We start from the raw sequence: 27,909 nt of genomic DNA on the forward strand, positions 1-27,909 counted from the left end.
AGTTTTGTGTGCTGAGACAGCATACTGAGTACTTAAAGTTTGCTTGTTGAAAGCACAGATAATGGAATGCCCAATCAAGTTTTGGTGAAAGACAGTGACAGACTGGGGTCTAAGCATCTCTCTGCTCTATTTCTTCTCTCTTCCCAGCCATCATCCATGGAAAGTCAAGATTAGCCTCCTGGATGGATTTGTGAGAAGTAGAGCCTCTCCTCCAAGCCAGAGAAGCCATTGTGTACCAGCTCGCCCTATTAGCATACCATGTGCCCAGGAGTAAACAGGTAATTGTGGGACCACAGACAGATTAACCTATCACCTAAGGTGAGGCAGCTGAGCTGGAAAACCAGAGGTCTATTTAATTTCCTGGTTCCTTTTATAGTGATTGAAACAAAAAGCTATTTATTTATTATTTAAGAGACAGGGTCTCATTCTGTCACCCAGGCTGGAGTACAGTGGCACAATCATAGCTGCCTGCAGCTTTGAACTCCTGGGGCTCAAGCAGTCCTCCTGCCTCAGCCCCCAAGTAGCTAGGACTAGAAATGGGTGCCACCATGCCTGGCTAATTTCAAAAAGCCATTAAAAAACATAAATAAAATGATGTGCTTGGGAATGTGATGAGTGTGTGTGGGTTGAAAATGAATATTTCTTCCAATGAATAGCAATTTAATAAAACTGAAAATTCTGACATTTTCTGGCTAGTATGGTTGATAGCTGTCTGGTTCATCCAGATGATTGGTAACAGACTACTTGAAATGAGAATCCCAAATGAGGTATAAGCAGTGAGTGAATTTTTGCAGAGTGGTGCTGAGTGTCTTAGCTTGCAGTGCTGATGAGGCATTGTGGGTTTAGTAACCAGCTGAGGTCCTCGGTACCTCAGGTGGTACAGTCCCAGGACCCAGGGGTTCAACACAAAGCAAAAAGCACTTTGAATGGGATGGGGCAGGTGCTGGTAATGAAAGAGAGTGCCTCTCTTCATTGCGTCATGAGTTCTACGACAAGACTTTCACCAACCATGTAGCATATTAAATGAGATAATACAATATGCTTAGCTGGAAGGAAAGATAAGGGCTTCTCTATATTATGTATCTGTTCTTTTGTAAAGTCTGGTCACCATAATACAGGAAAATCGTTACCTTCTTTTTTAGTTGAACATCTCATATGCTAGTTAATCCTCATATCAATTTCATACAGTGATATTATTTTTAGGACACAGAAAGAGAAACTGAGGCACAGTGTGTCAGTAAGTTGGCCAAAGTTATACAAGCACTCCATGAAAGAGCTTTGTATAAGTTCTGTCTAATGCCAAAAGTGATACCTTCCACTCTGTGATAGCCACTCTGTGATCCCTTCCGTTCCTTTGCCCTTTCCTGTCCTCCAGTTTAGCTCTTGGCTACTTTGCTTATGCTGTAACCTTCTCCCCATGCCTAAAAGGCCCTTTCCCTTCCTCTTCTCTCAACATGTTCTCAACAAGAAAACATGCCAGCTTTCTTGTTGACGACTCATCGTAAGATGGATAATCTCTCCTAGCACCATTTTACTACCTGCTTTCCACATACTAGTGACTCCCCATAATCTTTGGGGAGGACTTTTAATTTGTGAACATTCACTGCCCTTTAATTTTGACTTATGGTTGCATTTTTAGTATTCTTTTCCAATGGACTGCCTCATAACCTGTGCAATATCAGCATCCAATCACTGTAAAGTGCGCAAATGTCCCCATGTTTTTTCTGGTCTATATCTATGCTGGCCTTGATATTGGTATAATTCCCAGAGGGTCTTTTACACCCTCTTTTAGGAAGCCTTCACTGACAGCCTCAGGCTAGGTTTATCCTATTTCTTTATGTTCCCCTAACACTGCATATTTTACTCTGTCAAAGGATTTTGTGATTCTCTAGTGAATTTTTCAATTTACTCATCTAATTTTCCAATTATATTGCAAATATTGAAAGCAGGAGCTATAACCAACTCAGTTTGTTACCCACAGTGCTTAGCATAGGAACAGGCTAATAATAGGAATGTAGTAAATGCTAAAAAATAATGTGACTTGAGCCAGGTGTGGTGGCTCATGCCTGTAATCCCAGCACTTTGGGAGGCCGAGGCAGGCGGATCACGAGGTCAGGAGATCGAGACCATCCTGATTAATGCAGTGAAACCCCGTCTCTACTAAAAATACAAAAAAACTAGCGAGGTGTGGTGGCGGGTGCCTGTAGTCCTAGCTCTTTGGGAGGCTGAGGCAGGAGAATGGTGTGAACCCGGGAGGCGGAGGTTGCAGTGAGCCGAGATCGCACAACTGCACTCCAGCCTGGACGACAGAGCAAGACTCTGTCTCAAAAAAAAAGTGACTTGAATGTATTAATTTCTTTAAGAAAATATAGAGAGACCTATGATGTGCAAAGCCCTACGCTGGACTTTAAGAATGCTGAAACCAAAAATATAGTCACTGCTCTTAAGTGGCTCACAGATAGCAGAGAATCTGATATTTGAATGGATATTTGGGACAATGTCCCATGGGTTAATGTAAGAGAATGTTTGCCATTGTGGGAACTTAGAGGAAAATGCCTAGGAAATGAAGAAAGCTTTTTTCTCTTTATTTTAGAGGACATTCTATTCCATAGTCCTGAAGAGCCTCTTTTGCACTTAGATGGAAATTAACAGGTTATTACCTAGTGTTTGATATTATTAGTTCTCACACTAATCTTCTTAAGTACAAGTATTGGTCTGTGATCTTGGGCAAATTATTTACTCTCTCTGTGCCACAGATGCCTCATTTGTAAAATAGGAGTAATACACTGCCAGGACAATCAGGTCCACCAAGCAGGGCAGGGCCTGGGAGTTATGCTGCTGGCCTTTCTTTCTCTGGGTCTTCAGGTGGAATGTGGCTGGCCCATGCTGGTTTTGTGTTTAAATGCTGTACTTATTACAAGAAGAATCTTTTTTTTTAAGCTATACCTTTATAAAAACTGATCATATGCTATGTATAGGGAAATCTCAAGATGGTAGAGACATATATGAATGTACTAAGTAGTAGTACTAAGTATTCCACCATGCTTATTGGTAAGGTAGGTTTTATTACAAAACTCACACTAGGTACTTACAAATGTAGCCTGCTTCTTTCCAACTATGAAAACAGTGTCACTACTTTCTGGTTCAGTCTCTGCAGACCTTTCTCAACCCTTTTCCTATAGATAATTTTCTTCTGCATCCTTCCTCCTACCTCCTACATAAAAAAAGAAATCAGTGAACCCAAAATAAATATGGATAATAAATGTATACGCCTACCACACAGGACTGTTGTAAGGATGAAATGTGGATGTCTTGATATCTTAGAATGATATCTTGCATTCAATAAATGCTAGCATTATCAGTCTTTTCATTACAATTATTATTGTTGTCCTCAGCAAACCAGCTAACTCCATAATTCTGGGATAGGCCTTTTCAATGACATGAAAATATAGAGTAGCAGCTCCAGCCCTGTATTTATGTTCATGCTTGTGCCATAGAGATTTGTGAGGGGGACACACAGAGTGAAAAAGAGATATGGATTCTGTTTGGATTCCTTGGGAGAACATGCATTTTTTAAGAGCTGGAAACTTAGAACATAAGAAACAAAGATATCCTAGAATTTGTTGCTCAAGGTTCTGAAGAGACTTCTTAAATTTTGAGAGCTGGAAAGAGGAGGAAACATTTATTCTTTGCAACCTAATAGCAGGAGAACTGTCATGCTACAATTCACCTTTCTCAACTAGATGAGAAAAACAGGCTCGAATGCTTTCCAATGCCTTGAATGTTGAGTGAGAGATGTGAAACTGGTAGAGTCCCCTGGTCCCTGTTTGTAGCCTCATTATGCTTTCTCCTGGAATGTTCTGAATTCCTCTTGAACTCACAGAGATTTGTAGATACAGCCTTGGCTCATCACAGCCAATTCCAGCACACATCTCCCTCTGGGACTTTTCACCAGCTCCTGAACAAATGGCACATCCCAGCTGCAACCTCTTCTTCCATTCTCCCCCGACTCCACATTCAAGTCTTGAAAATTACATTTTCTACTCTTCAATCAACTCCCAAATGTAGACTTCCTCTACGTTTTGCTTTATATCTCCCGAGGTTGCAAATGTATTTCATTCCAGCACTGAAACAATTTAAAATAACTAGCATATCTTGCCTGGAGAGAAAGGGCTCTTGGTAGCAGTCTCCCTGTGGTCTATCCTACTATTTCTAGTTTCTTCTTGATTTAGAGTCTGTCACTGTGAATGGGGACCCATTGTTCTCGGGAAGAAATCTGATATTCTCAAGTAGCCCTCGACACCTTCACTGGCTACCTCCCTTTTCTTTCTCTGTTCTCGCCCACAGCCTCTGAGGACTAACTTCACACATTTCCCCCATGCTACTTGGCCTAAGACTTGCTTCGCTCCTCCATGCTGGGCTCCCCCAGCCCCCTCCTGGTAACCTCAAGATGTAAAATGCTATAGTATCTCTGGCTTGGACTCCTTATCTGGCCCCAGATTCTTTCCTTCTCCCTTTAAGACATTGAAGAAGAAGAAGTAGTACTCATTTATAATGCCTAACTTCTCTAACTTTTCCTTCCAGTCTCCTTCAGATGACATTTTTGCTCATGCTGCCTTAAAAATGAAATGTCCTTTTCTCAATTGCCCTAGGAGATGTGGCACTTACCCAGAATTAGTTGGTATTAGATCCTTAGATTGTTGCATTGGATGAGGAATAGTTTTAACTAAGTTGGTGATGGGTTGTATATCAAAGCAGAGAGAAGTGGGAGGCACTTGCTGCTTTGGAGACAGTATCCTCCTTCCACAGTGGAATTTTTGGCAAGATCTTCAAGTTCTTGAGTTTCTTTTTCTCTTTCCTTCCCAGAACTGCAGGAAAGAGTAATTTTTAATTATTTAGGCTTCTCAACCACCACCACTTTATTGTCCTACATGCTTTGTAACATGCTGTAGATGAAACCTGAATATCACACGAGGCTTCAGAATCAGGAAAATGTGTTCAATGACTATTCTAATTCCTCTCACCCAGATATTAAACCATGTTATTAATGGTATCTTCTATTGGGTGTGCTTTTATATATCTCCAGAACAATTTCAGACACGTTCTTATTTGACTTCAAAAGTTGGTTTACCTACTTTCTGTCCGGGGGTTGTCTTCTGATTGAGTGGCTACAATGCGGTCAGAGGGACATATACCTTCACCTACCAACGTGAAAAATCAAAACCAACAGACACAAAAGACTTAGGTACACAATTATTTTCGGACTAAATACTATGAATATGAACCCAAATAGACCTAGTTCCTTCCTTCAATGAACTTGCATTCTGTGCTGTCCTCAGAATACTTGGGACCCACTTCTGTTGAGTTTATAGAAATGTGTGTGTATGCAAGGCTGGATTTTTATAAAATTTCTCACTTACAAAATGATTTTTATAAAATGTCTCACTTATGCTTCTTCCTTTTATAATAATACAAGCCACATACTTTATAAGACACTAAAAATATTTTATGAACGGTTTTTGAAACCAAATATAAATGTGATCATTTTACAGTAAAGTTCACATCCAGGTTATGAGGAATTAAGAGACTCTTGACAGATAGTCTGGATGTTGGGATGTGAATATATATAAATAAATACATCTACATGTGTAAATTTATATAAATATGCACATACATGTAGATCTATTTCAGGGTAAACATGGTAAGTAATACATTTTGTTTGAATATTTTGCTCTCTTTGTAGATAAATAAGTTTTGTTTATCCTAGTAAAGGAGTACTTCCTAAACAGGATTCTATTCATTGCAGTGATAGGGGACTAGTGATTCTAAGTTGGAGAACTGGTGTGTCTACTGTCATCACTTATCACAAAGACCTTGGTGTAGGATATGCTCCTGGGAGAAGGCTCATAGGGAGAGAGATTTTTGTGATGGAGTAATCCAGATGTTTGAACAGCTGTATTAGCAGAGTTGTTTGGACAATTTTACACAATAATATTTTGTGATCAAGTTTTGGTATGTGAAATGGCCATTGTTTCTCAAAGTTCCTTTACTCAGAAACAGAACATGAATTCATAGAGGGTCACAATTTAATTGAGAAAATGAAATATATCCTTCTGAGATGTTACACTAAAACACAAATGGCTTTTGCTCCGTCCCAGACATTCATGTGAAACAAAGCATTCTGCTAAAGAAGAAACCCATAAGGGCTTTTTAAAATAGGATACACTTTGATTGTGATCCAAGGAAGAACTGATAGTGAGAGATTAAAACATTTCCAGGGAAATTTATAGCTTCCTGCATTTTTAAGGTTACTTTATGTCTTAATGGGCAGGCATGATTTATATTTGCCATGGCAGAAAGACGCATGGCCAGAGATTTTCTCTGCTAGTCAGAATCTTGGTTGATTTAAGAGAGGAGATGCTATCTCATGCAGTACCAAATGGAGCCAAGACCTGTACACCTCACACAGCAGCCAAGCCTGTCTATATATGTTGACATGTTTTATAGGCAGTACTTTTCTGAGCTCTTGATCAAGATCAGAATAAAAATACAAATAATAATAATAAGATAAAAAAAGGATAGGAAAAGAGGAGCAGGAGAATAAAGTGAAATTGCTACCGTGCCAGAAATGCTAAGATTAGCATCAGCAATTAATAATCCTAGGGCTTCTGTAATTCTAGAGTGTGTGTTAACTAGAGTCAACTCGGCAAATGTTTATGGAGACCATGTGCCAAGCCTTGTGCTAGACACTGGAAGATTAGAAAGGTGAGTCAGACTCAGCCCTCTATGATCTAGTTGGGAGACTCTCCTATGGGAATTATTGCCAAGAAAAAAAAAACATTAAATGTGACAGAGAAGCACAAAGAAAAACACTATAGGAACAAAACTCAGAGATTATGCTAGATTTAGAGATTGGGAAAGCCACATGGAGGAAGAGAGACATACAAAGGATTTTACAGGAAGTGTGAATTCTGGTGAATGGATATGGAAAAAAAAAGACATTTAGCAAAACATGGCATGCACAATTTGTGGAGATGGGGGTATATATAGCACTGGAGGATGAAGAAGTCTGAGTACGTGGAATAAAGGATGCGTTATGGGGACTGTGGCAAGGAAAGTCTGGGTCATCATTAGTAGAATCTGTTCTCATTATTAGTAGCACTAGAGTGAGGTTTGCTCTAGTGTGGACTTAGAATAGGCCATACACTAAAGCCTGATGTATATGGGCACTGGTTTGAATCCCACCTCCTGCTTTGTTCCAGTTCTCCAAGCTGCCATCCTATGGTTCATTCTGGCATGAGCTTCTCTATATGCTGCAATAGATTTTAGGGAAACTGAAATGACCTGTCAAAGAGAAGGATCCCCTAATGATGAAAAGGCCAGGCAACACACTGAGCTGAAGAGGATGCCTGGCTTTTTACTTCGGTTCTGTTCCAAAGGGACCGTCCTTGGACTGTGCTTATCTTCTCCCTCCCTGGAGGCTCCAGATCCTTTTCATTTAGTTTCTAGACATAAGTTGCCTTTAATCATGGGCTTTAGGGATTTGGGCTTGATCCTGAGAAGTGCTGTGAAGTTGTGGACAAAGACTTTGGCTCTGAGAGTTCTACTTACTGGCTATAGCCTAGAAGCATGCTGTGCTATGTGTATAAATCATCATTGTACCCTGGTACCCATTAAAGTAATTGGACTGAGAATCATTGGCTTGGGATTTTGTCTTGGTTTGACTAAGGCTGAGCTTTATTACCTTGGGCCAGTTACTTAACCTATTTGACCTCCAGTTTTGTCTTTTGTAAAATTATTTGGTTCTACTTGATCTTCAAGTTTTCCTCCAGCTCCAGTTTTTATTGTTGTTCTACAAAGAAATTTGGATTGTATGGCTTTTAAAACATGAATAATCCAAGAGTGGCTGAAGTTTCACATTTCATACTGACTTTTGCATTAAATTGACTTTTAGCTGATACACTTCAAATTTGATATGAAATGGCAAACATATTAAGTCATTCTTTCCTTGCAAGTATAATTCTAATGTAAGTCATTAATCCTGCCAAGGAGAGAAAAAAGTCAAATATTTTTGTAAACAAACAGCTGATGGGAATGCTAAGTTTATTTAAGTTTTGAAAATCTTTACAGAGGAAGTAGTATCCTGTAGTGATTAAATCAAACAGCTATATTAGGAATTCCTTACCAAAATCAGGTATTTACAGTAAATTTTGCTGTGGAATGTTGGCTGGTTTCTATACACTTCTGAGGCTATTTTGCTTCATCTTGAAAGTAGCAGGGTATTAAAATACAGTACCGTAAACATTTTACCCTGAAGCTTAGCTGCCTTTTATTTTAGGGAGGAAAAGGTAAAAACTTTGGAATATAGTTGTGTAATGTAGCATAATGCAGTATGAAGAGGAATGCTCACATGTTTAATGCCCCACAAATGGAACTTCAGAAAACCACAGTAGCTTTTAAATGGTGCATTGCAAGAATAAAAACATGATCCAACCCTGAAAGCATTCCTGCTGGGTGGCTAGATGTTACTGCCTTTTAGGCCTGACTTTTCTCAGGGGTAAATCAGACCTTGTACAGCCTTTTATAGAGTAAGGCCTAGATTGTTCCATTATGCTTAGGAAAATATGAAAAACGAGCTAAGTGTTTCAGCAAATTTTTAAGCTAATTGAATCAATAAGGCAGAAGCCAAGAGTGGGAGAATTTCTAATTCTGGTCCTTTGCTTTGGGCAATGATATTGGAAGCTAATGCATAAAGTATGAGTTATAAATGCCTGTTTACTTTTGTGCCTTCCTGACTAAACTGAGTTGCTTGAAGAAAGGGACCTTGGCTTGTATAAATGCGTATTTCTGTCTGTGGTGACTAGTACATAAATGGGACATAATGGGTCACCAGTGATTATTTGTAGAATAAAATAGAAAAAAGAATTCAATAGAAAAAAATCTTGAGAGCGGAGTAAGATAACAAAAGCAATACATGAATGAGAAAAAGAATGAGCAAACATTTTCAGGATAAATAGTGGGATTACTAGCTTTGTGAAATGAAGGATTCCTCGGTGCTTGTTAGCTTTCCTTAATGTTCTGTTTAAAATGCATCTCTATTTATTGGACGCTTATTTTCACAATGGGATGAAATCTTGTAAAATTGGAGTTTTTACATTTCAACAAAGATAGAAACTGATTCTAGAAATTAAATACAAATTATCCAAAGTGTCATTCTTTGGGGAGCAGGGTATAGGATGGGGTTGTCTCTTGGGACCTTTAGATGCTTCAATTTGGCCCATTATACAAATACAACTTTTTACTACCCTTTTATTGACTGTCCTTAAGTTGACATTTTCATACTAGTTTTCTGCCCATCTGTCCTGCAGAAAAATGGCTTGATGTAGTATAGGGAGAGAATATAAGAGCCCTGGAAATCATTATATTTGGCATTCTGGAGTACAGGGTGGGTTCATAGATCAGAATATATTTGTGTGTGTGTGTGTGTGCACATGTGTGTCTATATGACTGACTTAATACTACATATTAAGACTGGAAATACCCAAAGTGAAAGAAAATTAAGGAAAAGGCATTTTATTATCCGCTTTCTGATATTGATTTACAACGTCAAAGCAAAGACACAGAGATTGGTGAGATATTTAGCAATCAATTTTCTATCTCTGTTTTTAAGTATGTTGCTGGTTTATAACTGGTGTCTTAAAAATTGGTGTGTTGTGGCTGGGTGCGGTGGCTCACACCTCTAAGCCCAGAACTTTGGGAGGCTGAGGCAGGTGAATCACGAGGTCAGGAGTTCGAGACCAGCCTGGCCAACATAGTGAAACCCTGTCTCTACTAAAAATACAAAAAATTAGCTAGGCGTGGTGGCAGAAGCCTGTAATCCCAGCTATTTGGGAGGCTGAGGCAGGAGAATGGCTTGAACCCAGGAGGCGGAGGTTGCAGTGAGCTGAGATCATGCCACTGCACTCCAGCCTGGGTGACTGAGCGAGGCTCTGTCTCAAAAAAAAAAAAAATAATAATAATAATAAAATAAATAAAATAAAATAAATTGGTGTGTGGTTTAAACACAGATTTTACACTTTAAATTGAGACCATCATCTCAGTTTTGAAGTCGGAAATTCCTAAGATAACTTTACTTTGTAAAAAATGAGGTCACTCAAATGGTAGACAATTAATCCCAAGGCTTTAATTGTCATCTAAAAACATAAAGAATAAAGTGTGCCATTTCCTTTTTTATCTTTTTCTTTTGGCTTTGTTTTAGAGAAAATAATTTTCTTATCAATTCTGCAGACACAGTGCTAGCTTATATCTTAAAAGTGGATGCTATCAGTTTTAGTACATTCACTGAAGTTAAACTATCTACATTGAGTAGGAGAGGGGAGCTTTCCTGGCATTAAACCCAAACAGAATCTTAGTAAAATATATAATAAATCCACTTCATTATTGCATTATATAAATGGTCTTAATCCTAGAAATGGCTATTAATGTGGTGTCCTCTTTATATTTTGATACCATAAACATAGAATGTGACACAAAATTGGAAAAATGGAATTCATTCATTTGAATGTGTTGCTGTGGTTGTTTTTTTTCTCCCCTGGCTATTCTAGAGGTTAAAGCTGAGGAAATGTCTCTAATTTTGATGTTCATTAGGTGCAATCTAAATATGTTTCTTGTTAGCGGCGATTATATGGAAATAAATTTTATTAAATATTTATTTTTGAGATTAGAATTCTTGAACTTCAGGCACATTTGAAATCATTACTTAAACGTGGAAAAAGTTACCTTGTAGATTTTAAAGCTGGAAATGTCCCTGGTTCAAAAAAAATGAACTTATTCTGGGTCACCCAAAATACTTTAAAAATTTATTTTAACAACAGTTATGTCTTGAATACTACAAGAAATGGGCGGGGCTTGACTGCCTTCAACAGGTGCATAATCTGTTCTCTTCTTAAACCATCTCTCTATCCAAATGTCATGTTAAGGGCTTTGGATATCATTCTTCTGGGCCATAACATCCTGTTTATATGTCCACCCCCAAATTAATTTTCTTCTATTAATTAGAATAAAATATTGAACTTTGTGTTTGTCTTCCCAACCAGACCCTGAGATCTTCAAAGTCAAGAGCAGTGTTTTGTTCAATCTTATGTTCCAAGAAAAAAAAAAAACACATAGATCTTGACACTAAATACTTTAAACGAATCCCATACTTTGGGCCAGTAGATTATTTCCTCTGTCTCCCATTTTGCCTTATATAACATTGCAACAAATATTTTTTCATATAAAGCTTGGTTTGCTTTGTGAAATTTTCTCAAATGTTCTTTGTATAATAATAATACACATTTACATTTATATTTTGTGTTTTCATTATATTGCTAAGTACTTCACATGTGTTACATTAATTAATCCTCATAGTAACCTCTAAACTAATTACTATTTTCTTTTTACAAATGAGTAACCTGGTATTCAGAAATTAACAGTTCATCCAAGGCCACACGTTCAGTAAGCAAATCCAAAACTATCTGAGCCCAAAGTCTGTGTCATTATACATTATGCTATATTTACGTATTTTCTGGTAGTGGAATTTAATAACTCAAAATTAAGAATAATAAAACTATTGGTTTTATTAATGAATACAATAAAGATATAAGATTCTTGAAAAACTGAACGCTCTACAGGAAAGGGAACATGATGTTTTGCTGCAGGTGTCAAAGCTTTCCATGGGGAGCTTCCTTAGCACTTGACATGTGTGCCTTCCTATGTGGTCCTAAGGAGAGTTCTGTACATGTCCTGAGCTGGAAGAACAATTCAGCAGTATAGCACTATAGATCATTCTGGCCTCCAAGTTGTTCTAACACATCTTCTTGACAGAAAGTAGATCAGAGAAAAAGGTGTTCTCTGTTAAGTGACACCAAGAGCACCTAATGATCCAAAAACATCTCTCTTTTGTGGCATTGAAGCCAGGATGTCAGCTTGGTCCATGCATTGATACTCCTGGCGTGTTTGTACCTTTTCTGAGAAACAGTGGGGGCTGCTGCTTTATTGTAGCCAAGGACACAACTTTGGAACACAAATATCAATCTATCTCAAGTCAGAAAGCAAGGAAAGAATGATTGGCCCAAGGAAGCTAGGTGACCAGTTTAGACCTTCCAGAATTAATCCCCGTGTGACCTATATCTGGCTCTGTCTGAGGAGGATGGGCCAAAAGATTCGCTTACTCAGTGCTTTTTCACGTTTGCCCGAATCTCCTAATAAACGTAGCATACATAATATAGCATGAAATGTCCTTAGTATGGTATATTGGAATGAGGTGACAAAGACCTGTGTTAGCATCGTGGAGTAGCTTGTGTGTTCCTAAGTAAAATTTATCTCCTGCACAGAGGCTTCAGTTTCTTCATTTATAAAATGAGGAGGCAGGGATAAGATAATCTGTTAAATTTCTTTCCCACTTTTGAGTTGTTATCATGAAGAGTTCTATAATAACATTTAAGAGTTCTATAAATAACATTTGGTTCTGATTTAGACTGAAAGTGTGTTCAAATTCTTGCTCTACAACTTACTAGCAGTGTGACTTTGGCCATGTTACTGAACTTTTATGAACCTCATTCTGTAAAGTGGAGCTAATAATACTTTTTAATTTTTTTTTGTGGAAAGACAGCTCAATGCCTAGCACAAAGTCATTCTATGAGAAATGAAGACATGGTAATGATGATGCCATCAATGATTCTGTTTACCCCAGTTTTTCATAAAAAGTCACATCAGATGTTCAATGTCAGTGTGCTGTATAGTATATGCATTAGTTTCCCAGGGCTGCTATTATAAAGCACCATAAACTGAGTAGCTTAAGCTATCAGAAACTTATTCTCACAATTTTAGAGGATAGACGTCTTAAATCTAGGTGTTGGCTGGGCTGGCTCCTTCTGAACGTTCTTGGGTAGAATCTGGGCTACGCCTTTCTCCTAGCTTCTAGTGGCTGCTGGAAATCCTTGGAATTTCTTGGCTTGCAGTTACATCTTTCAAATTCTGCTTCTGTCTTCCGTATCCATCTTCCCTCTCTGTGTGTATCAGAGTCCCCATGTCTTCCTAGGATCTTATAAGTACAATAGTCATTGATTGAGGGCCCACCCTAATCTAGCATCACCCCATTTTAACTTGAATACATTATTAAAGACAACTATTTCCAAGTAAGTTCACATTTTAAGTTAGCAGGGGTTAACACTTCAATGTATCTTTTTGAGGAACACAATTCTACACAAAATAGTCTATGGGGAACTGTACAAATATAAAGCACTGAAGTTATGATTTCTGATAGTGATGATCACAGGTTATGCAAAATCAGAATACAAATGAGTGACTTAACTGGGTTGCCTTGATCTCTCTATATGCCCATTGCTTATAGAAATCAAGTCAGGGAGGATTTTGGTTACACTCAATGTCATAGATCACTAAAGTCATCCGAGTTTTCCAATTTTGGGGAATAATCTGTGTTCCTAAGTGACTTGATTTCCCCCAAAATTTGTGTCTTGGCTGTCTTTGGAAATGGTGACTGCTGAAGACAGTGAAATTATCCTTGAACTCAAAAATGACCCATTTTCAAAATGACTACTAATTTTGTGTCTGTCAGGCCCTGAGTCAGATGATTTATTCTTATTTAGTGGCTTGCCTCTGGTGTGGCTCCCCCTGCTAGCTCAGAACTGCTCCACCTGCACCTTGGCCCCACTGGCAACAGCCAGGTCCTAATGCTGCATGACAAATCACAGCACCAAACTCATTTACTTCCGAACCACTGAGCAGGAATCCCTTGATTTTAAACGCATCAGCATCATGCCTTCAATTGTCATTTCCTTAGCAAGTGTGAATTTGGGGGGGCATAGTTCTCAAAGCCCTCAAGATGTACGGTCTCCACAAGGAGGCCAAATTAATATGACATTTAGGAAGGGCTCTAAGCTAAGAAAAACATCTTTCCTAGGAACCTCCAAGTATCTCCCTCCCCAAACACATGAATTTATGATCCCATGTGTGAGTTACAGGGCCAGCAGATGATGATAGCTGACAAGCTATCTTCGATTTATTTTCTCTTGTGTCCAATACACTCAGAAAATAATATTTTGTTGCTCGCTAAATTGGAACCTCAGTTCTACCGATGAATGCCTAAGCTTGCCAGATATCTACTGTTTTGCCGTCTTCTTCTCCAATAAACATATCTGAAATGTTGCCTGCAGATCTAACTTTCAGGATCAGCATCGTTCCAAGGTCAGGGCATGGCACTGAAGCTGCGTTGTTTCCATTGAGGATTGATGTAATTCTTGTCATTCCCCTCTATTCTTTTATGAAATCCTGGGATTATTCAGCCTTTTCTAGGATCTTAAATCTATATTTCTATCTATCATTTATCTGTTGACCTGCTTATCTATCATCTATCTGTGATATTATGTTATTTCTTTGAATATATAAAATATTAAAATTTTGAATAGACAAATTTGAAAGACTAGAAATATAAATGATGGTGGATTTATTTCCAGAAATAATAAGCATCTTTTTCTTTTTGAGCTTCAATTTCCCCAATTTCCTTTTGTTCTCATTATTCTTGAACTCCTGCATTCAATTAACCCTTGGATGCCCTACTAAATTTTAATCTTCTTGATGTTTTACTTATTTTCTCCATCATGGTATATTTTTCCAGATTCCTGCTCTTTTTGCCTTTCTGTTTTCATTCCTCTCTCCTTCTCTCCTGTCCTCCATCCTTGTCTGCTTATCTCTCTTCCTTCCTTTTTTTGCCTCTTTTATAATTCAAAAAGAATGGAAGTGTATAATGAAAGAAGTAGAAGAAGGATAAGAGAAGGAGAAGGAGAAGGACGAGGAGAAGGAGGAGGGGGAATAGAGGAGGGGAGTGGAGACAGAGAGAGAGAGAGAGAAAGAAAAAAGACATAAGGGAAAGGAAAAAAAGTATAAAGTGGTAAGATGAGAAGAAAAGATGGGAACAGGGAAGAAGAAAATACCTAAAACTACAAGGCCTGATATTAGTGGGCAATATATTTAGCACTGAATGCTTGTCCAGTGAACACTAAAAGGGAAATGTGACTAGTTGCAAAATATACATTGTTGCTAATGTAAAATCATACCATTTGCTTAACAAAATGGAAAAATATTACAGTTTGAAACTACAGTAAGATACAGATTTCTTAATTGAATATCAGCCCCTAAACTGGCTTTTAACAACCAAAAGTTTAGATGTAATAATTCCAATTCAATGGGAAGTGAAGCCGACCACTTCACTGAGGCACTGACTGCCCAGTGCAAAGCTACATCTCCATGGAAGGCTGCAGGAAGGCTCAATTGTAAGAACACAGAATCTAGAGTTCCAAGACCTAGGCTTACGTGTTTTTATCACTCACATATTCTGTGACCTCAGGCAAGCCTCCTTGTCTCTTTGTTTCTCAAGGGAATAATGAAAAAAAATCTCATATACATACAAGTGTTATCATTAGTTATTAATTATTGTCATCCCAAATTATGTTCCAAATACATTTTAAGTCTCAGATAACACCAGTTTTCAGTCTATTGTAACATTGTTAAAATATTTGATTCCATTAAGTTAATTCAATATATTGAATATTTCATGGAAAAACTTTAAGTGCTTTTTAAAAAATGTTCAAGGGCTTTTATTTTCTGGTTTTCAGGTCAAATTTTTGGTTCACAGATGTTACAAAAATACATATGGAGGGCATCCACTGCAACAGCTCAATATTCTTTTAGATTATGTTTTAAGAAAAAAAAAGAGAACAAAAAGCTTACAACAACACCTGCTATTCAGCAGAATTTGACCTGACCCCTTTCTCCTTTTCTTGTTATTATAAACATCAAGCTCTTTAAGTGAGAGCTGTTTAAAGGACTGAGGGTTGTGAGTGTTCCTTCCTAGATCCCAGATGCATTGGGAGACGGATGGGCTTTTTGATCTTTATTTTATGAGTGTCTGATAAATTGCCTCTGGCACCTGGCAACTGAAATTTCACTATCTGAAAACTAACCCTCATGTCAAACAATGTGACCAGCCTCAGCTTCTCAGTTGAGGATCTCTGTAGCTGGGTGGAGGATGCCTTCCACTTCCTGGACAGGTCTACCACCATGCTCAGGGGTTTACATACTTTTAATTTCAGAGGGAAGGAAGGATTATTAAAGGGCTTTATATGCTATGCAAAAATGTGTTTTTTGAAAGGTTTCATCATAACTCCCATTCTAGGATTTTTGAATAAGTCAAATAGAGACTTCAGCCCACTGTCTGGCCTGAAAAAAAATGCTGGTAACAGGATAAAGATTTGCAACTCTGGGTCAGGAGCCTCTCCTCACTAGACTCCATCTGTGTGTTGATGTAAGAAGAATGCAGGTGGTCTTTTTCTAGGAACAGCAAAGCTATAAACAAAGTCATCAGCTCAGACTATTATCACCTTTCTTTTAACATCTTATCCGGAGGCAAGATTAACTCAACCCCAAGAAAGGGCTCTATAGTTTTCTCTGTTTACAGAGATTCAAATATGCAGATATTTTAATTTTTAAGAAGAGAGAAAAATAATGAAATGATATAAACCCTCTCATATTGTGCTTCTTCAAAGGGAAAGAAACCTGAGAGAGCAATGATAAATGAAAATATTAACCATCCCATAACTTCCAATGAATATGTCATCATCATGGTGGAACACAGGTCCTGTGACTTGAGACACCTATGTATGTACCATATTACCACTTGTCACTCTTTTTTCCTCTTCCTCTGCTTTCTTGTCTGTTTAGAAATAGTTGTTACTCGGCCGGGCGCGGTGGCTCATGCCTGTAATCCCACAACTTTGGGAGGCTGAGGCGGGCGGATCATGAAGTCAGGAGGTCGAGACCATCCTGGCTAACACGGTGAAACCCCCGTCTCTACTAAAAATACAAAAAATTAGCCGGGAGTCGTGGCGGGCGCCTGTGGTCCCAGCTACTCGGGAGGCTGAGGCAGGAGAATGGCGTGAACCCCAGAGGCGGAGCTTGCAGTGAGCCGAGATCGCGCCACTGCACTCCAGCCCCGGCTACAGACTGAGACTCTGTCTCAAAAAAAAAAATAAATAAAAAATAAAAAACAAAAAAGAAATAGTTGTTACCCCTGGAAGACAATATGTGTACTTTTGCTGTCTTCTCTCAATCTTGGAGGAAATTTTTGTTCATCTTTTAAAGTTTCCTTCCGGGTTGCTGCTTTATGTGCTTTTTGAGATCTCTTACAGAGGTCTAATCCTGTTGGCTGGATGGAATTGAGTTTGGACAGGCTAAAGTTTTGTTTCAATTTATTTCTTTCTATCTCTCAATTTCCTTCTTTATTTTTGCAGCCAACAAGAGATTTTTAGTTTAGGCTTGGCTGTCTGAAATACAGTAATACTGCTGTAAAAACAGCAATTCCCTAGGTCAATCATTTACTTATCTAGCAGGATTTATTTATTATTGAGCAAGCAACATTTATTATGCTCAATTCTGAGTTTACAGAAGTAAATTGGATATATATCTTGCCATCAAGGGGCTCATAATCTCATGTGAAAAACAAACGTACACAAACAAGTAAAAGATAAGTTTTGACATTGTTTTCTTAGAAGTCTATATTTGGAAGAATGGGGCTACAAAGGGGCGCGAGGGGAAATTTACAGGTGACATATGTGCTAAGTCTTGAAAATTGAGGACATATTCCTCAGGTAATAAAATCCATGCAAAAAGAGCAACCGAGCAATGCTTGGACTCTTAAAAGGACATGAGAGTTGGGGGAAGCAGGAAGCAGGTTGAAATGAGTGGATCACTGAGCTTGGCCTAGTGAGAGATGGCACATACACAGAGGGACATCTGATTCATCAATCCTGGCAGGGTTTGGATGCTGCGGTGAAAATTTACAAGTAAAAAAAAGAAAAAAGAAAAAATGAAATTCAGAGCTTATGCATCTTTTTATAAAAAAAGTGACAAAAGGATATTTAATGATATAAGTTAGTTTTGAAAGAAAAATTATTCTGTCACTAATATACATCCAGGACATCCATGACTATGATCTGTCATGTGGTGAAAATAGAATTTTAAGGTGAAATTCTAGGAAGAAATCAAGGCTTTGGGTTAATGTCAGCAAAGGAATAATAAATGTGGATCCTAAAGTTTGGGGTTGATGTTGGTTTTGGCTCTTACACAACAAAACAATAAAACCAAGCAACACAAAGTTGGGGTAGGCATGATGGATACAGCAGTAGACTGTAGGGCCAGAGACTGGAATCTGCTCCTGGTTCTGCCACCAAAACACTCGATAGATTGAGGCAGTTTCCTCACCATTCCAGGACCTCAGTTTCTTCATTTTATATTTCCCCTTGGCAACACTTATTATACTTGCCATGATTCATGTGTATATATTCCACTAGATTCTAAGGTCCAAGAGCACAGGAGACATGTGCTGAAAGTGCCTTTTCTTTTCTGCATGTTTTCAGAGCCCTGTCAGCTCAGGCATGTGGGTATGTTTCCAAGGCTTCAGGCTTCGGTTTTTGCTTTACTTGTGACTTCATGTTACAGGTTCCTTCCTTCCTCCCTTCCTTCCTTCTTTCCTTCCATCCTTCTTTCCTTTCTTTTTTGATACTGTTATATCCTCTATAGAACAGAGACTGAAATGTACCATTCTCTTTCCTAGGTGCCTCTGAAAGGGTGAATGGAAGCTGGGCTTTCTCCATGGGGTTCTAAAGAGTATGGACACATAGATTCAGAGGCGTCTTTGGATGATCCTACAGGGCTCTTAAGCATCTCCCTGTGGAAGAGAGCAGTCCATGCTGCCAACTCCCAGATGCTCATCCTGGGAGATTGGGAGAATACCCTGTGTCATTTCCTGTCCCCCGTGTGCTGCCAATACACATGCAGGTATGAACTCTCATTAAACCTGGGTTCACCTCAGCATTGAAAAAGCCAAACCCTGATTTCCTCTGAATATAACAATTTAATTACTAAAATCAAAATATTACTGATATTTCCTTATTAATAATTCCTCCCAACCATGTAAAGCCAGACGGAATTTAAAGTACTGGGTGAATTGACTTAACATACACACAACAATGAGAATGATGCAAACTCATAAAAACATATGACTGTCTTACATATCAATAATTGATAAGTGTAATACAAACTCTTGGTCTTAAAAAAAGTTTGGATCTGTAAGCTATGTATTGGACCCTCCCAAAATATATGAAAGTTTTCAGAATGATAAGAAATCCACAGTCAGTTGTTTGCACTGGCATTTACAGTGTTGACTAGAAATTGCAATTTAACAGCTACTTTTTTGTGTGTTTATATGAAAGAAGATTGCTTATAAAAGTAAGTATTGGTTTGGGAAATAATAAGCTTAAAAAGAATAAAATTGCTGCACTCAGCCTTCCCTCTGGCTTTTCCCCTCTGTCTCTGTGGGTTAGAAAAACTGAAGCAGGAGTAAGCAGACTCGTATTGTGCTGAGTGGAAATAGCGTGGTTTTTTTTTTTTTTTTTTTTTTTTTTTTTTTTTTTTTTTTTTTTTTTTTTTTTGCATCCTTTTTGTTGTTGATAGTTATACTGGGTTTTGGACCCAGGAATGCTTCAAAAAATATTTGCTGAATGAATGGAATGCCTACAGTGTCTGCTGACATGTAAGATCTTTAGCTAGGTGACCTGGGAATTAGGCATTGTAGGTTAATTCATACAATGCATTATTTGAAAAATTTGCTCCCTGTTGAAGAAATCAGGCAAGAGAACCTGAGACAGCAAAGACAAGGGCTGCCACTCCAATCAACCTCATCTCTCCATCAGCTAGGAGAAGGGTGGCATGGGATCATACACAGAGAGGATGTGGTGTACGTGTGTGTGTGTGTGAATGCATATGTGGTGCAAGTGTAGAAGTGCATGACACGTGTGTAATGTGCAGAGGCAGCTTACTCTAGGGAGAAAGAAATTGGAATCCAATGCTTTTTGTATTGCCACTTTCCCTCAGAAATAAGAAGTACGAACATCTGTAATGTGTCAGGGAATGCAGACATTTGAACGTGTCTGGTTTTGATATTATTAAATGACCAATTTATTAAAGTAATTGAAGGGATGAAAGTGTGGCTCTCCCTACTTTACAGATAAGCTGAGATTGAAGTGTGAGATGGTACAGTCTAGCCAGGTTAGAACTGGATGACCTGCTGCTGCTGAGAGGTAGTTGAAAAATAGTTCTACTTTAATTGTTTTATTGTCTACTTTATATTATCAGAACTTCTGGGAGAGAAGAGTTATAGATAACAAAAGTGACATAACCCATGTGCCTAAGAAGGCCCTGTCAAAAGGCATGACATGCTTCTTTGGGCATATCACATTTCATTTAGCAAGATTCTCTCTTAAAGTGTGTGAAAAAATATACAGGAAGGCCTCATATGTAATTTTAACGCACGGTCTGTAGAGAGGGGTTTAATCAAAGGTGTAGCGAATAGTACTTAGAAATGAAATAGTACTTAGAAATGAAGAGCTCACCAAAGTTCAGCCTTTCCAGTGTTTAAAGGATCATTTATGACCTCGAGAAGGGCAGATGTTTTCTTACTTTTGGAACTTCTTTAGACAGATGACAGATGTGCTCTTGCATTAACAGGTTCATTCATGCAGTGTGGTCATTGAGAAAGGACCTGGTCATCAGAGAGGCCTGGGCTAACATTTTGGCTTAATCATTTAACAGCAGAGTGGTGAAAATGGATTTTATCTGTGTCTGAATCTCAGTTCTGTTGCCTGCAAAATGAAAATAATATACCTGTCATATAGTGTTGTGAGATTTAAAGGAGATAATACAAATTAAAAAGCTTAATACAATGCCTGGTAAGTGCTCAATAATGATTCACTTTTATAGTTTTAATCATACATCATCAAATCTAAGACATCAACAATGATAACTTGACCACCAGATTTAATGATAACATGGGGGGGGTATGGCTTAAATATGCTATTTTTATTATATGTTTAACCATTAATATACTTGAATCCATATAATAACTACTAATTTCCTCTTTTGGCTCAACATCAATATTTGAGGTGAATCTGCAAATATGCAGTCTAAACTTTTTCTGAATCAATTTGGCCACTAGGGATTATAGAGAATACCAGGTGACATTCTCCTTTCCTAACTCCTGCTTGTTATCTTAACACAGCACCTTTACTACTGACAGTGAAATTTGAGGTTTGTCATAGGAGACCAAGTTACCTTTTTCTTTTTTTTTCTTTGCATCAATTGAATTACCTCCCACAGGAAGTCTAGTCGTCTCTTTTGAGAGAAGCCAGAACATTTCTGACAAATTTCTGATGCTTGAAAGACAGTACTTTGTGTCTGGGAGGGTGTAGAAGAGATTGGGAGTTAGTTTGTTTACTTGTCTGTCATCCTGTCTTGGGCCTAAACTACTTCTCTGTCCCCACTGTCTTTCTAGCGTGAAAAAGCTTTGCTGATTTTGAAAACTATAGAATTTTACTGACATTCGTTGAATTGTCTGACATGTGACAAGCAATCTACTTACATTTTAAGCAAACAAAAAATACTTTTCTTTCAGTGTTGCTTTATAGTATAATTATAAATTTTTTTTTTTTTTTTTTTTGAGATGGAGTCTCGCTGTGTTGCCCAGGAGTACAGTGGCGCGATCTTGGCTCACTGCAAACTCCGCCTCCGGCATTCATGCCATTATCCTGCTGGGACTACAGTGCCTGCCGCCACACCCGGCTAATTTTTTTTGTGTGTTTTTAGTAGAGATGGGGTTTCACCATGTTAGCCATGATGGTCTTGATATACTGACCTCGTGATCCACCCACCTCTGCCTCCCAAAGTCCTGGGATTACAGGCTTGAGCCACCATGCGGGGCCTAATCTTCAAATATTTTAAGCAACAATTGGTGTTATAAATGTAAGCTTAAATCTGATTGTGTGTGATGGTATCAATGAAAATGACTACCTAGAGATGACTTATGATAAACAGATACCTTGTAGTTGAGCTGTATTCACAGATGAGCAAGCAATGAAGACTCTCTCACAGTCATCACTCTGAGTAACTACTAACAAGTTGCTTTTGACAATCAGTTGTAAGCTGTGTTCAGTTTTAAAAACAACAAACTATTTTGAAGTACACAATGCTGTATACATTTATGATAACATCACATTGTACCCTATAAATATATGCAATTATAATTTGTTAATTACAAAATAATAATAATTTTTAGAAAGAAAACAAAAAGATCCAACTGCATCTTCTAAATTGAAAAAAATAAAAGAAACATGGTGTTATTAATAGGATCTCCTAGCTTATTCTAATTCTCATGTATGACAGTTCCTCAAATGTTTATCCTCCATAAGGAAAATCCACGTGGGTATACACACTTGATCCCTGAATAACTCCAGGGTTCAGGGTTAGGAACACTGACCCCCTCTACCAAGTTGTCAAAAATCCACACATAACTTTTGACTCCTTAAAATATTAACTAATAACACCCTACTCTTGACTGGAAGCCTTATTAATAATATAAACAGTTGATTAACATTTATATTGTTATAAATTAACATTTATATTTAACATACAATTAACAGTATATTGTATGTTAAATATATACTATATTCTTACAATAAAGCGAGCTAGAGGAAAGAAAATCTTATTAAGATAATTATAAGGAAGAGCAAATATACTTACTATTCATTAAGTGGAGGTGGATCATTATGAAGGTTTTCATCCTTGCTGTCACCGTGTTGAGTAACTGAGAAGGAGAAGGAAGAGGAGGGGTTGGTCTTCTTGTCTCAAGGGTGGCAAAAGAAGAGGTGGAGGAGGTGGAAGGGGAGTCAGGAGAGGCAAGTACACTCTGTGTAACTTTTATTGAAAAAAATCCACTTAGAGTGGACCTGAATGGTTGAAATCCATTTTGTTCAAGTGTCAACTGTGTATGTATGTGTTTGTTTGTTTTGTTTTATTTTCTTCTGTACTTCTGCAGTAGCTCACTCTACTTCATTTCTTTTCTGTTACAATACTTGGCTAGCATATCCATAGAGACAGGCCCATTAGCCTCTTTGAGAATTTGAACTTTGGAAGCAGTGCACCACATTAGTATAGACACAAGAATGAATGATTCTTTTGCAAGCAGATTGCAGCTTAAATTTCATCTCTTGCCATTTGGTGGTTGTGTGGCTTTGGTCAAATCACTTGCTCTCTTGTGAACCTGTTTTCTCGTCTGTAAATTGCTATAGTTTGCATTTTGGGGGTTTATATTTGGCCTATATGCTCTATGACTAGATTGTTTCTCCAGTTGCTAGCGTAGATCTGGGTGTGATACCCAATAAATTGTAACTTTAAGATTATTGCCAGAAATTATTAAAATAATAGCATATATGCCTGCTGTTTTGTAGTTTACAAAATGTTTCATTGAACACTAGCTTAAGTTTTGTAACATTACTGTGAGACAGAGTGGTAATAATTTTATTAAATGACAGAAGATTTGATTTAAAAACACAACTCCTTACTTTTAGTGCAATCATCTTTTCCTTCCTCCTTACCTCTTTTAGTGCAAAATTGACTATATTTTGAGCAATTAAAAGCCTTATTTGTTGCAGATCTGTTTTTATATTTGTTGTATCGTTTCAGTCTAAGTAATTTTTGAGCAAAGGTATTTTGCTATCAAATAGGAAACTGCAGATATGTGTTGGTATTATTTAGGCCCAAGAAACATTCAAGGAACTTTACTTGCAGTGAGTTAGGTATTTTGAGAAAGGGTTACTAGGCCTTCACAGTGCAAAGTAGAGGTGAACAGGCTGGGGTGGGAGTTGTGGATAAGAGGAGTGTATTCAGGGTCACCTCACTTAGCCCTGTACATAAGACTACCAGAATAGTACTGATATGGTTTGGCTATGTCCCCACCCAAATCTCACCTTGAATTGTTATAATCCCCACATGACAAGGGTGGGGCCTGGTGGATTGAATTGAATCATGGGGGCAGTTTCTCCCATGCTGTTCTTGTGGTAGTGAATAAGTTTCATGAAATCTGATGGTTTTATAAATGGGAGTTCCCCTGCACAATCTCTCTTGCCTGCCACCATGTAAGTGGTGCCTTTCTCCTCCTTTACCTTCTGCCATGATTGTGAGGCTTCCCCAGCCATGTGGAACTATGAATCCATTAAACCTCTTTTTTTTTTTTTTCTAAATTACCCAGTCTCAGGTATGTCTTTATTAGCAGTGTGAGAACTGACTAATACAAGTATCCTGTGAATTTAAAACCTACTTTTAAACCTCTGTGAGGTAGTGTTGCAACTAGATATTTTTTTCCTGTCATCTTCTAACCCTAAACTTTTGGTACTCCATGATCCAAGTGCGATCTCAGGCCTCGAGCCTGAATGAGTCTCAGCCCTGGAATCACTAGTTGATTTTCTATGTGCAAAGTTCAAGCAAAGTGCAGGGTTTTTGGAATCCAGCTTTGGTGCATCCCATCCTGTAACTATGATATATGATAAAAGGAAAAATTGCAGCCAAACTTGACTATGTTCAAAGCAAGGTGCTAGTGAAACGATGGGATGGAAAATAAGTCCTAAAGGATTAATGGCCCATGATAAATGTTTTATTATAAGAGCTTGTGAATGATTAGATAATTCTTACTTCCAAGAGTAGAATTTAAATATTTCTGTCTGGCTTGTTACCAAAGTAAAATAAATCACTTAAGTATCTAGTTAATAGTCGAATCTTTATGTGCAAAAATAAAATATAGGAAAGGTAATTTTTTCTTGTAAATAATCAATGTCTAATTTATTCACTGCTTATTTTTTAAATAATATTTACTGCTAATTGAACCAACTAAGAAAATAAAAACATTTTCAGTAAATTATAAAAGATATTCTATTTGACACCTATCCATTCAACAAAATAAAAATAAAGTGTAGTGAGGAATTTTCTGGCTGCTGTAGTTGTTAGTAGAAATCAAACATTTAATGAAATAGTTTGCTCATTTGCGAAAGTATTTATAACTATTCCAGGACAATTCTCCCCTCACTAACACCCACACGATTCCCACTGAGTGTAACATGTGCCTGTTTGAGGGTAGAATCCAAATATGGTGTCCATTTGAGCTAATTTTCTTTCTCATTGTGCTGAGGTCAGATTCTCTTGGAGAACCTTATGAATCCAATTGATATCTTTAATACCCTGGAAGCTTATATACCTATTGATTTAAGCATGAGGAAAAAATATTGCTCACTTAATCTAAAAGTGTGGTTGAAATGCCTCTTGTACCTGGATCAGTGATTTGGTTTTACTGGCTTTCACTCAACTCTTTCTTGTCATTTTCAGATACAACTATTATAAAGAACAACTGTTTTGTTCTGATCATGTTTTTACACATTGCATGTTATCTTCCTCCTAAGACACTTCAGAGCTTTAAAAGGACCATTGGGAACCTTGGCGTAAGGCACATCTGGGAGTATCTTTTGTCTTTTGAATCAACATAATCAAGAAGTATTTCATACTATGTACTACAGAGTCTTTGAAATGAACTAGTAGGTTGTGAAAGTCCTTTGTAAACTCAGAAGTGGTTTTTTAAAAATGTTTTTATTTCAATAGCTTTACAAGTGGTTTTTTGTTACCTGGATGAATTGTATAGTGGCAAAGTCTAAAGTTTTAGTGTACACATCATCCAAGTAGTGTACATTATACCGAACAAGTCATTTTTCATCCCTTACTCCCCATCCACCCTCCTTCTTTCTGAGTCTCCAGTGTGCCTTATACCACTTTGTATGCCTTTATGTACCCATAGCTTAGTGCCCACTTATGAGGGAGAACGTGCAGTATTTGGTTTTTTATTTTTGAGTTACTTCACTTAGAATAACGGTCTCCAGTTCCATTCAAATTGCTGCAAGATACATGATTTCATTCTTTTTATGGCTAGGTAGTATTCCATGGTATGGAATTGGTATGGAATACTACATTTTTATGGCTAGGTAGTGTTCCATGGTATTCCATGGTATGGAATACTACATTTTCTTTATCCACTCATCGGTTAATGAGCATTTCGGTTGATCCTATATCTTTGCAATTGTGAATTATGCTGTGATAAACATACGCGTGTAGCTGTCTTTTTTATTTAGTGACTTCTTTTCTTTGGAAACTATCCAGTAGTGTGATTGCTGGATGAAATGTTAGATTTGCTTTTCGTTTTTTTGAGAAATTTCCATACTGTTTTCCATAGGAGTTGTGCTAATTTACATTCTCACCAACAGTGTATAAACATTCCTTTTTCACCACATCCACACCAACATCTGTTGTTTTTGACTTTTTAATAATGGTCATTCTGGCTGGGGTAAGGTGATATATCACTGTTGTTTTAATTTGCATTTCCCTGATGATTAGTGATGTTGAGCATTTCTAAAAATGTTTATTGGCCATTGTATATCTATTCATGTCTTTTGCTCACTTTTTAATGGGATTATTTGTTGTTTTCTTGCTGACGTGTTTGAGTTCCTTGTAGATTCTGGATATTAATCCTTTGTCAGTAGCGTAATTTCGAAGTATTTTCCCCCATTCTGTAGGTTGTCTGTTTTTTTTGTTTTTTTTTTTTTTATTTGTTCGTTTGTTTGTTTTTGAGACAGTGTCTCGCTCTGTTACCCAGGGTGGAGTGCAGTGGCGTGATCTCAGCTCACTGCAACCTCCGTCTCCCAGGTTCAAGCGATTTTCTTGCCTCAGCCTCCTGAGTAGCTGGGACTACAGGTGTATGCCACCAGCTCAGCTAATTTTTTGTATTTTTAGTAGAGATGGAGTTTCACCGTCTTAGCCAGGATGATCTCCATCTCCTGACCTCGTGATCCACCTGCCTCAGCCTCCAGAAGTGCTGTGATTAAAGGCGTGAGCCACCGTGCCTGGCCCAGGTTGTCTGTTTATTCCAAAGATTATTTCTTTTGCTGTGCAGCTTTTTAGCTTAATAAGGTCCCACTTATTTATTTTTGTTTTTGTTAGCATTTGCTTTTGGGATCTTAGTCATAAATTCTCTGCTTAGGCCAATGTCCAGAAGTTTTGCTTAGGTTTCATTCCAGAATTTATATGGTTTGAGGTCTTATATTTGAATCCATCTTGAGTTAACTTTTGTATATGGTGAGTGATAGAGATCCAGTTTCATTCTTCTACATGTAGCTATCCAAACTTCCCAGAACCATTAATTGAGTAGGATGTCCTTTCTCGAATTAATGTTTTTGTATGCTTTGTCAAAGATCAATTGGTTGTAAGTATTTGGATTTATTTCTAGATTCTCTATTCTGTTCCGTTGATCTATGTGTCTACTTTTATACCACTACCATGCTGTTTGGGTTATTATAACCTTGTAGTATAATTTGAAGTTGGGTAATGTGATGCCTCCAGATTTGTTCTTTTGGCTTAGTATTGCTTTGGCTATTTGGGCTCTTTTTTGGTTCCATATAAACCAAAAAATATTATTTTTTCTCTTTAGAAATTAGAAATAACAATCTTAATTGTTAATGATGTTGATATTTTCATAGGAATTGCATTGAATCTATAAATTGCTTTGGGCAGTATAAAAAATGATGTTGGTATTTTCATAGGAATTGCAATGAATCTGTAGATTGCTCTGGGTAGTATAGTCACTTTTATGAAATTGATTCTTCCAACTCGTAAACATGGAATGTGTTTCTATTTGTTTGTATCATTTATGACTTCTCTCAGCAGTGTTTTGTAGTTTTTTTCGTAGAGAGCTTTGACTTCTTTGGATAAGTATATTCCTAGTTTTTTTTAGCTATTATAAAAGGGACTGAGTTTTTAATTTGATGCTTAGCTTGGGCATTGTTGGTGTATAGCAGTGCTACTGACTTGTGTACATTGGTTTTGTTATCTGAGGCTTTGCTGAATTCATTAATCAGACCTAGGACTCTT

Source organism: Nomascus leucogenys, chromosome 19 (assembly GCF_006542625.1).
Source record: "Nomascus leucogenys isolate Asia chromosome 19, Asia_NLE_v1, whole genome shotgun sequence".
In the NCBI taxonomy this organism is placed as follows: domain Eukaryota; kingdom Metazoa; phylum Chordata; class Mammalia; order Primates; family Hylobatidae; genus Nomascus; species Nomascus leucogenys.